The sequence below is a fragment of the Schistocerca cancellata genome, chromosome 4, assembly GCF_023864275.1.
Source record: "Schistocerca cancellata isolate TAMUIC-IGC-003103 chromosome 4, iqSchCanc2.1, whole genome shotgun sequence".
Lineage (NCBI taxonomy): Eukaryota > Metazoa > Arthropoda > Insecta > Orthoptera > Acrididae > Schistocerca > Schistocerca cancellata.
This window is the reverse complement of record NC_064629.1, coordinates 867,788,955-867,799,325: the sequence shown is the minus strand read 5'-3', so window position 1 is coordinate 867,799,325 and position 10,371 is coordinate 867,788,955.

Below are 10,371 nucleotides of genomic sequence, written 5' to 3'. Positions count from 1 at the left end.
AATAATCTGTTACATTGTTTAGTTTTTATAATGTTCATAGAACTGAATATTCTTTCCACTTCTGCATTTGAATGCGGCAGGTATAGAACAGTCATTGCTAGCTGTGAAATCAAAGAAAAAGGTTTCCCCCCTGCGGCATTTTTGTACTGCAAAACCTCACTCCAAAATCGAACAGTGTTAGTAGTGTTATTCCACCTAATGAAGTTGATATTATGCCATTCTTGCAGTATACCGTCTATGAAATCGCCACTAAAACGCAATTCTTTGGCTACATCCGCTACAGCATTACTTTTATTCAAGTGCTTCTTCAACATTCGGCATTGACATTTTTTTCAGGACCGTAACGTTACTTGACAGTCTTTGTTGAATTTCTTTTATGAGTTTCAGACTAAACTGAATGCATCTCTTCTTCAAATAAACTTTATTTTCTTCAAACTTTACTCAGACAGTTTCTGTTGAAGCATAAAGCCAAGGTTCGGAATTGCGTACATACATTCGCTTGGAACTGGTGTTGTCAACAAATCAACAGTTGGAAAAACTATGTTTTGTCCGAGTGACTGCATGAGAAATTAAAGTGTATCTAGTAATTTAGTGGGGTCATTGTCTTCTCCTTCAAAAGCTTTTATTGCTATTTGTGCGTCTTTTAAAGCATGTTTAAGGTAAAACATGTAAAGATGATTTGAGTCGTCACAATACATCTTGTACGAAAGATCGGCAGTGTAACAATTGTCTTGAACCATGGCAAGTGAAAAATGTAGCTTTAGTTCTTCCCACTGCTCCAGAATTCTTCGTATTGCTGGTTCAATTGAAAGCCAACGTGTTGCACAGACCTCCAAAATTTTTAGTGGCTGTTTTCCACAATTTATTGTCTCATAAACCTTTGTATATTCCTCTTGTCTTCTGGGTGAAATGGAGAACCAGTTGTAGGTTACCCGTACAAGAAACTCTATGTTTCTAAGCACGGTATTCACTGAGGCGCGTGAAACTGCAAGCTGAAGAGAGTGACAAATCCAACGGATCAATACCAAATGCTTCAAACCATATTCTCTCTTGAGTTGTTCGAAAAGCTCATTGTTTATTCCAACCATTTCAGAAGCATTATCTGTGCCAATTCCTACCATATTAGCGATTGGAAGTTTGAGATCTTTCAAAGAATTCACAAGAACAGCAGCCAGATTTCTTGCATCTGCAGTTTCTACTACAGCGAGTTTGAGAAATGCTGATCTACTGGTTTGGTTGTTTACACTATAGTACCGCATAACGATACCTAGCATTTTAGATATTTATACAGCTGTGGATTCATCTATTAGTACACTGTATTTTTGGTTACCTATATCTTCAACCAATGATTGTGTAAAATATGGAGCCAAAACGTCAGTTATAATGTTAGTGCACTTTGTACGATGTAATTGCATGTTTTTAGCGCTCTCATCACCGGAAAACACCTTCTTGCACAGTATTCCCAAATGATCTACAGCTAAAATGTTCAGCAATAAATAAAGAAGGGCGCCTTCCGCTCTGCTTGCTATTCTAGCTGTAGTTTTCGGAACAATTTTCACAGGTAAGGTGGTTTGTGTTTTTTTAATCAATTTTTTGTTTATGCTTAATAGTTTCCGAATGCTTTCTAATGTCACACAATTTAGTATAAAACTCTGTTGTACATACTTGACATCTTGCCTTGGATAAGTCTCCAACGACTGGTTTCAGCCACCCATTGAATTCAGGTTCTGCTTCCCACCCATCCCGATATTTTTGAGCGTAAGCCACCACAACATAAGTTTCACCAATTTATAATCACTGAAAATACATTAAAACTCAGGCGAACTAGAGGTCATGAAACAATCTACTCACTCAGTAACTCGATATCAGTCCTGTTGTTCATTGTTTAAAAAGGAATAATGTCTGAGATACCCACACCGAATTGTTCTTGCGTTACCAATGTGCATGTGGTAATAATTTGACTGCGAGTTAACATTTCGAAAAATTAGAGGTTGCTGGACAGAAATGTATTTTATTATATTTAATATTACGTATGTCTTTGTCAATTCGAAAAATAAAGGGAGTTCAAAAGTTGAAGAATTATAAATCGATCCGCTATCGACGATAACAGGCTAGTGGGTAATGAATAATGAATTCTCTATAGTCAAGATTTTCTTACTCTGTAGGCAATTCCCACATTCAGGATTACTAAATGCTGAACAATGCTACATGATCTGCTAAGAACTTAATTTAACTTAGTAAATCTAGAACTAAGTCAGTGTAGTACCCATTCTATAGTTAAAATCTTAGTTTTGTTAATGAAAATACTGGCCCAAAATAGTTGTACTTCAAAAGTCGTCAGTACTCCAAAAGTCGCCAGATAAGTCGCTAAATAATTTTTGTCGCTAAGGAGTTTTTTTTTGTCGCTAAGACGAAGGCAAAAGTCGCCATTTCTAGCGACAAAGTCGCTAAATTGGCAACACTGCGCTCTTCATTTCTGTAAAAAAAAAAAAAAAAAAAACTATACAGTTGAAAAGGCAACACAAATTGCGCATTAAAGAATCAGGAGAAAATAAATCGGTAGGTCTGGTAATTGAGCATCCCTCATTTCGCTAGCTTTAGACGCCTGTTGTTACCGTCGCAGATCTTACTTGCACTCGTTGAAAGTACACTCCTGGAAATGGAAAAAAGAACACATTGACACCGGTGTGTCAGACCCACCATACTTGCTCCGGACACTGCGAGAGGGCTGTACAAGCAATGATCACACGCACGGCACAGCGGACACACCAGGAACCGCGGTGTTGGCCGTCGAATGGCGCTAGCTGCGCAGCATTTGTGCACCGCCGCCCTCAGTGTCAGCCAGTTTGCCGTGGCATACGGAGCTCCATCGCAGTCTTTAACACTGGTAGCATGCCGCGACAGCGTGGACGTGAACCGTATGTGCAGCTGACGGACTTTGAGCGAGGGCGTATAGTGGGCATGCGGGAGGCCGGGTGGACGTACCGCCGAATTGCTCAACACGTGGGGCGTGAGGTCTCCACAGTACATCGATGTTGTCGCCAGTGGTCGGCGGAAGGTGCACGTGCCCGTCGACCTGGGACCGGACCGCAGCGACGCACGGATGCACGCCAAGACCGTAGGATCCTACGCAGTGCCGTAGGGGACCGCACCGCCACTTCCCAGCAAATTAGGGACACTGTTGTTCCTGGGGTATCGGCGAGGACCATTCGCAACCGTCTCCATGAAGCTGGGCTACGGTCCCGCACACCGTTAGGCCGTCTTCCGCTCACGCCCCAACATCGTGCAGCCCGCCTCCAGTGGTGTCGCGACAGGCGTGAATGGAGGGACGAATGGAGACGTGTCGTCTTCAGCGATGAGAGTCGCTTCTGCCTTGGTGCCAATGATGGTCGTATGCGTGTTTGGCGCCGTGCAGGTGAGCGCCACAATCAGGACTGCATACGACCGAGGCACACAGGGCCAACACCCGGCATCATGGTGTGGGGAGCGATCTCCTACACTGGCCGTACACCACTGGTGATCGTCGAGGGGACACTGAATAGTGCACGGTACATCCAAACCGTCATCGAACCCATCGTTCTACCATTCCTAGACCGGCAAGGGAACTTGCTGTTCCAACAGGACAATGCACGTCCGCATGTATCCCGTGCCACCCAACGTGCTCTAGAAGGTGTAAGTCAACTACCCTGGCCAGCAAGATCTCCGGATCTGTCCCCCATTGAGCATGTTTGGGACTGGATGAAGCGTCGTCTCACGCGGTCTGCACGTCCAGCGCGAACGCTGGTCCAACTGAGGCGCCAGGTGGTAATGGCATGGCAAGCCGTTCCACAGGACTACATCCAGCATCTCTATGATCGTCTCCATGGGAGAATAGCAGCCTGCATTGCTGCGAAAGGTGGATATACACTGTACTAGTGCCGACATTGTGCATGCTCTGTTGCCTGTGTCTATGTGCCTGTGGTTCTGTCAGTGTGATCATGTGATGTATCTGACCCCAGGAATGTGTTAATAAAGTTTCCCCTTCCTGGGACAATGAATTCACGGTGTTCTTATTTCAATTTCCAGGAGTGTAGTACGTTTAGCAGTTCAGTGTAACCGTTAATTTCTAAGCATCACTGAAAGTGAATGACGATTCTGAACTGAAAATTGAGGTAACTGAGTTACTTAAAAATGAGCACAGGAAATATCCAACTGGCGACGACGTTATTTAAATGTATGAACAATTTGATGCACTCTTAATGGCAATAGCGATAGACATAGTTTTTTTGTCCTTGGGTCATTCTGTACAGTGATATTAGACACGTCAAATTTAAATTGCATTTAAAAATTTACGCAGTCACAAGTTTAAAATCAACACAATTATACGAATGTATCAACAATACGGCATAAATGATTATCTTAATAAAGTAGGCCTATCTGAAAACACTGATGCACCCAAAGATATTTTTAGCATGTTACATGGTGTTACACAAATATACAGCCATAGAACACAAAAATATCAAAGGAACGCAAAGGACGACATTAGCGCTACTAGCGGCCTGGCAGTGAACTTTCAATACGGGCAAATATGGCGCGTAAATCCGTATTTTTAATTCGAAATACACTAATTAGATGTCAATATTTCTCATTTAATGGGCGGTGTAGTCTTGTTGTATATTGCGTACCTGGAAACCGAAACGATTTTGTGACCTTGCAAAATAAAACATTTGAGTAATCTCAGTCAAAAAATAAGATTAACTTCTCGTAGCTGGGGTTCACAATCGTGTAAAATTTTGTAAATGACGTTTTGGTCGCTATTTGGCTGTAAATTTTTTGTTTGTAAAGCCGACATTGCAATTTCGAACATGTCGCCATTATCAGCCGACAATAATTGGGCCTTACCACATGTTAAAACCAAATCATGTGACACAATGTGACACAGGAACCGGTTTCATTGCAGTGTGTTCCTGATTACGACTTCTTGTATGTACTGCACTCTTTGAATTGCACTGTGAATATGTTATTCGTGCTCTGCTTTATTTTTGCATGCATCTGTAATATTGTGCGGAGTAAATGATTTCATATTTTTTTCATATTAACCGGAAACTAGTTTCGTCGCATAGCGTTCTGTGGGCTCTTATACTCTTCTTCCTGCTTACAAGTCCATGTTTGAACTGCTAGATTTAAATGCATTGTAAGTATATTGTTAATATTGTACATTATTTTAGTTCGCATCCGCGTTCGTACTTTGTAGTCATACATTAACACGACAAAGCATACTCAGTGGCGAAGAGCAACACCATTCAAAGCAGAAAAACGTAGCTAACTGAACGCGCAAAGTTAACACTCGGCGCGGTGGCTGATGGGAGTGACGATAAATGGGAAATGCCTTAGGCTAGGCGCAAATTGAGAAGCGTATAGCACGTGTGACGTGACACGACGCTACAGCGCGACACGCACGTTCCGCACGGGTCGCGCGGGTCCAGAGCATATTGCGACGCGTACAGCATACTTCGCACGCGCCGACTCGCGACGCTCTGCGCTGACTGAACCGAAGCGCGCGCAACCTCTTATCTTTCTCAAACGATTTTACAGGAATTGTTCTCTGAAAATATATGATTTTTGCCTTACGTGTAGCGTTATATGTCAGCTTCGTGACGAAGTGCCCATCACCTCGCTAATGACCATTCTTATTGTGATGTACACATTTTAGTAAGACACTACGCAAAACTCAAAAAGTTTGCAACGAAAATTAGGGGTCGCTATGATTTTGCGTTTGGTGCGTATTACACTATATGTTGCTGCGTATGAAATTTAGCTAACATGCTGAATTTTTGTTTAGACTTGGGAGGAGATCTCTATCTGCCTCCGATCTCGAGAAAATGGATCCCATGTAGCGCGCTCTCTTCCGATCTCACGCCCGCGAGAATGAAATACTCGCAACATCTCTCGTATCTCCTAAACCGCTCGAGACATCGAAACGAAAGTTTGGCGAATGATAGCACACAAGGAGGAGAGTGTTTTGCCAATTATTAAACACACGGAACTTTCTTATCTATGCCGATATATCACTACTTATACTTCTTTTATTTATTTCACTCCAGTGACTGTAATTTTTTAATAGTTATCGACAGCTGGCGAAACAATAGCTTCCTAGTATGAAAATAAACATGAAATTTCTTCTTTTATGTTACTGCAAACCGATACTATGAGGTTTTTCGTAAGCTATTGAGCTTTGTGATTGCCAATTACTTGTTTAATGAGGCCCTCCGTTTCGGAATTCTGTCTCAATAGCTGCTGTGAGATGAGTTTGGCAAATTACATTGTGACAAAGGAAGTACAATTAAACCTGTCACCAAGAGAAATGTGGCCTTTGCTCATAAATGGTGACACTTCTTCGAATGAGAAAAGGTTAACAACTCACACAAAAACAGATTGGCAATTCTGTTGGAATTTTGCTGGAATCCCCGTAAACCATCGTATTTTTGACAGTGAGCAACTGGAATGGAAACTTACCAAAGGATTTTATTCCTTCTCTTGATCTGAGCAGTATTAAAATAATGACGAGCGTTCCTTCAGGCGGAACGATAGGCACATTCCAGATACTGTTTACTCACCTAGGGCTTGCCAAACTGACAATGCGTGATAGCGAATAAAATAGTTGTTATTGAGAAAAATAAACAATTGATCTGTCACACAACGCAAAGGTCAGTGTATTGTCAGCAGCGAAGGATAATGCGCGCGACAGGAATGCACAAGCTAGCCATGTGTGCCTTGTGAGATGGAGTTCGAAAAACATTGTCATGAAAGTAGATCTGCCTTTGTCAGCAGCACATTTCAACAAATTAAATATATCTAATCATAACACTCTTTTAGGATATTCCTACTTTCGTAATAATACCGACCACTTTCTTCATTTGTGTAGCATGTTGTTGTATAATTAGTTTATTAATGCTGATAATGTCCATGCAACAACTGAAAAGCTTTTTCTTATCACGGCGAACCAATTAAAACATCATTATTTGTGACTGCTTTTCGACTGTTTCTAGCTTGCAGTGGAAATATGTTGTTCACATGCATGTAGTACAGTGTGTCGTATTACATTGTTACATACATATCAGAGTAATCACAGTGAAACTTCTATACTTCAGATCTTGGACGCTTTTTACCACAAGCACAAAGGGATCACACCTGTGGAGATTATCCCTTTCTAAATTTTTGTAACAGATCGTAAAGATACGCTAGCTTACTAGGCAGCGAGAATATAACCTTGCTTTACTTTCCTGCCTTGATTCTTAATCACATGATTTTATAATATTCCTTGCTTCCTTATTCACTACCCTCTGTCCCTTCTTGCGATATGAAAACATCGCGGCGGGGTCAGGGATTTTCTCTGCCTCGTGATGACTGGGTGTTGTGTGCTGTCCTTAGGTTAGTTAGGTTTAAGTAGTTCTAAGTTCTAGGGGACTGATGACCATAGATGTTAAGTCCCATAGTGCTCAGAGCCATTTTTGAAAACATCGCGGGCGCATATGGTGCAATTCCAGCGGCCAATGGCTCATCAGTTACCGAAGTATACATTTTTCTTGACAGAAAAAAAAAACAAAACAAAACTATGCAGATATAAATAACAGAAAAGTATAATGTGCTAACGAAGAAAGCTGGAGCGTTTAAATGGCGAAAAACGAAACACTACCCAAAGGCGATAAAATTCAGTACACAATAAGGCAAAATTTATCGTATTGGCAATACTACCACTGCTGATATGCGCCGTTCCGATGTGAGCATATGGCCGGGCTACTTTTCCGCTCCCCGCCTCAAATTTCCCACGGTGCTAGCGAGGCAAGCGCGACGCGCGGCGCGAGAAACTGTGCCTCAACCACAACGCCGCGCGACCTGGCGCAGGCGTGTGTCGCGTCCCAGTCGCGTCGCGTCGCAATTTGCGCGCTCCCATTTGAACCTGTGATGTTACAAAAACGCGCGCTGCGCTGCGTCACGCCACACGCGCTATACGCGTCTCAATTTGCGCCTAGCCTAACAGTCGCTCCCATCAGCCAACTTCGCGCGCACAGTACTCTTTCCGTCACAAGATGTAACAAAGCTGAATACTAACTCGGTCAAAAGCTGCGAACATGGAATTCTCCATCAAATGTGAGAAAATACGAAAACCAAGTGTGAACTAAAATGAGGAGCGCCGGAACAAAAACCGATAAATCCGCAATTGCTGTTAATACAGAAAGTAACAAATAGTGCTCTCTAAATGGCTCCACAAGCTATAAAAAGAAGAAACACACCATAAACACTTGTGTTGTGCTGAAAATTATTTTGTGGCAGCATGTATTAGGCCTACTCCCGTATCTCCCCCCCCCCCCCCCCCCTACAGCTCAAACACGCGAATACAACAAAAGTGGATATATCGGGTTTTGTTCCGGCGCTCCTCAAATAAAGTAGAATACAAACTATATACTTATAGCACATTTAAATCGACCAGCTTACGCACGGGTTGGTAAGCAGGAACTAACACTATGCAATGAAAGCAGTTTCTGTTTTATATGAAACAAAAGTAAATATGGAATCATTTATTCCGCACAATATTACGGATGTGAACGGAAATAAAGCAGAATATGAGCAACATATTCGCTATGCAAATCAAAGAGAACGATACACACACAAAGTTATAACCAGGAATACAATGCTATGAAACCAGCATCCGTTTTGGACGAAACGAAAACAAATATGGAAGACTGAATCACCCAATAAGAATTCGAGATGATGGATTGATATACCCGCAGCGCTTCAAGTGGGCTGACAACAAACCTACGTCGTTTTACTGGAAGTTCCTATGAGTTTCATCCCCTCGCGTAAACGGTAACTGTTTACAATGTACGACGGTGATATGTAGGATGTATAGATGAACAGTTTAATACAGGGCTCTTGCGTTCTATCAAGTCAGGGAACCACCTCAAACTGGCCCACAAAAACCACCTCAATTACAGGGCGTGCACGTCGTGCAAGATTTACAGTATTCTCTTGTTCCCAAGCGCAAACTATTAGTCCTAGAGAAAGAATGAAGATGACCTTTTTAGTCGGAAATTTAATGTAATTTAATTTTGAACTGGAATACGCTGTCGCTACAGGCCGTGGTTTTCGATTTGTGGTACCATATTAAAGAAAAACCAAAAAAAGTGGCGTTCAAGCGCACCGCCACTCCCACACTCATGCATCACTGGTCATGACTTTTTGTACGTTGTTCATAGCACCCCTTCCTACCAGTGTACAAAAATTTGCGACTACACGAATTATTCCCCATATCCGACCTTTTTCAGTCTTTATGGACTGGGCTGTGTAACATAATACACTCCTGGAAATTGAAATAAGAACACCGTGAATTCATTGTCCCAGGAAGGGGAAACTTTGTTGACACATTCCTGGGGTCAGATACATCACATGATCACGCTGACAGAACCACAGGCACATAGACACAGGCAACAGAGCATGCACAATGTCGGCACTAGTACAGTGTATATCCACCTTTCGCAGCAATGCAGGCTGCTATTCTCCCATGGAGACGATCGTAGAGATGCTGGATGTAGTCCTGTGGAACGGCTTGCCATGCCATTTCCACCTGGCGCCTCAGTTGGACCAGCGTTCGTGCTGGACGTGCAGACCGCGTGAGACGACGCTTCATCCAGTCCCAAACATGCTCAATGGGGGACAGATCCGGAGATCTTGCTGGCCAGGGTAGTTGACTTACACCTTCTAGAGCACGTTGGGTGGCACGGGATACATGCAGACGTGCATTGTCCTGTTGGAACAGCAAGTTCCCTTGCCGGTCTAGGAATGGTAGAACGATGGGTTCGATGACGGTTTGGATGTACCGTGCACTATTCAGTGTCCCCTCGACGATCACCAGTGGTGTACGGCCAGTGTAGGAGATCGCTCCCCACACCATGATGCTGGGTGTTGGCCCTGTGTGCCTCGGTCGTATGCAGTCCTGATTGTGGCGCTCACCTGCACGGCGCCAAACACGCATACGACCATCATTGGCACCAAGGCAGAAGCGACTCTCATCGCTGAAGACGACACGTCTCCATTCGTCCCTCCATTCACGCCTGTCGCGACACCACTAGAGGCGGGCTGCACGATGTTGGGGCGTGAGCGGAAGACGGCCTAACGGTGTGCGGGACCGTAGCCCAGCTTCATGGAGACGGTTGCGAATGGTCCTCGCCGATACCCCAGGAGCAACAGTGTCCCTAATTTGCTGGGAAGTGGCGGTGCGGTCCCCTACGGCACTGCGTAGGATCCTACGGTCTTGGCGTGCATCCGTGCGTCGCTGTGGTCCGGTCCCAGGTCGACGGGCACGTGCACCTTCCGCCGACCACTGGCGACAAC